This window comes from Dendrobates tinctorius, unplaced genomic scaffold (genome assembly GCF_039654945.1).
Source record: "Dendrobates tinctorius isolate UK_male_01 unplaced genomic scaffold, ASM3965494v1 ptg000051l, whole genome shotgun sequence".
NCBI lineage: Eukaryota > Metazoa > Chordata > Amphibia > Anura > Dendrobatidae > Dendrobates > Dendrobates tinctorius.
This window is the reverse complement of record NW_027361719.1, coordinates 14,830,001-14,831,278: the sequence shown is the minus strand read 5'-3', so window position 1 is coordinate 14,831,278 and position 1,278 is coordinate 14,830,001. Positions and strand designations below refer to the sequence as shown.

The 1,278-nt window shown below is 56.8% G+C and overlaps 1 protein-coding gene across 1 annotated transcript in view; it reads left to right on the top strand.

The window, feature by feature from the left end:
• The first annotated feature begins 362 nt into the window (after positions 1–362).
• The window catches only part of MBD6 (methyl-CpG binding domain protein 6), a 118,089-nt gene continuing 117,173 nt past the window's right edge, over positions 363–1,278 (top strand). Inside the window, exon 1 of the mRNA XM_073576819.1 lies at positions 363–887. The gene's annotated coding sequence lies outside the window, so the exon portion shown is untranslated. The remainder of the gene's footprint in view (positions 888–1,278) is intronic.

Sequence of the window (1,278 nt, the reverse complement as noted above, 5' to 3'; positions counted from 1 at the left end):
TGTCCTGGCAATGGCGATGGGGACGGAAATAAAGCTGCTCTGGAAGGAGAGGACGGCAGGGTCAGCCATAGTGTGCGCTCCACACTCCGGCGCTGAGGTAATATGTGGCGAGTGGCCGCTGTACACACAGGAGCCGCGCTCCATGTCAGTCAGGGGCACGGCCTGCTCTCCCGCCTGTCACTCCCCTCCTGTGATACTTGTTTATGTCACCAGCCATTTTGTGCTGATAGTGACCGCGCCACACAACTAATAAACACCGATACTATATTAAAGCAAAAGCGCTAATGGCGGACCACGATAGGTCATTAATCCCTCTGACGCTGGTAGTAAAGAAGGTTAGAAGCGAAAACGCTACGCATTTGCCCACAACCAAAATGGCGGCCGCAGCTGCCCTCCCGGCTCCCGTAGTGCGGATTGTGTATTGTGGGCACGGAATCCCCAGGGCTGCCCTTCGCTCCTCTGCGCGCATGCGCAACAGGAAACTCCATGATCTGGCTGTGGAACCCAGGGAAGGAAAACAGCCACTAAGAAGAGAGAGGCAGGGGTAGCTGGGAAATCTAGGAGCAAGCACAGGCCTGAGCCAGCCAGCTGCATTACCTGCCCCCTATCCTCTAAGCGACCGGACCCGCAGGGGGCAAACAGGTTATGTGGGCACTGCACGGCCTTCCTATGCAGCCAGACACGGAGACCCCGGTGCCAGCCTAGAGGAGCCGTGGAAGGAGGGGCGGCTGCTGCCAGGACATCACAACAGCCAGCAAACACAACAATAACAAGCATGAGAGGGAAGCCATAAAGGGTTTATTGCTCTTTGTTGTGCCCCTTATTTGCCCCCTGCTGCAGAGGCCTGGCAGGAAGGGGCAGCCTGTCACCAACGTCATCTGCTGGAGGTGAGTGCCCGTGTGTGGTGGCCAGCATGGCAGCTGCTGCCTGTGTCACCTCCATGACAAGAGCATGTCACCTGTGCAGGTGCGGGGGCAGGGAGAGGAGCTGCCATGCCCTGTGTGCAGCCCAGCTGACAGCGCCATGTGTGCCGCCTGTCACCGTGCCTGTGTGGTATCCTTCTGGGGCTGTCCGCAGTGTGTGTATATATATATATATATATTTACCCAGGTATGTGTGCCGCCTGTCACCGTGCCTGTGTGATGTCCTCCCGGAGCTGTCCGCAGTGTGTGTGTATATATATATATTACCTGGGTATGTGCCGCCTGTCACCGTGCCTGTGTGATGTCCTCCCGGAGCTGTCCGCAGTGTGTGTGTATATATATTACCTGGGTATGT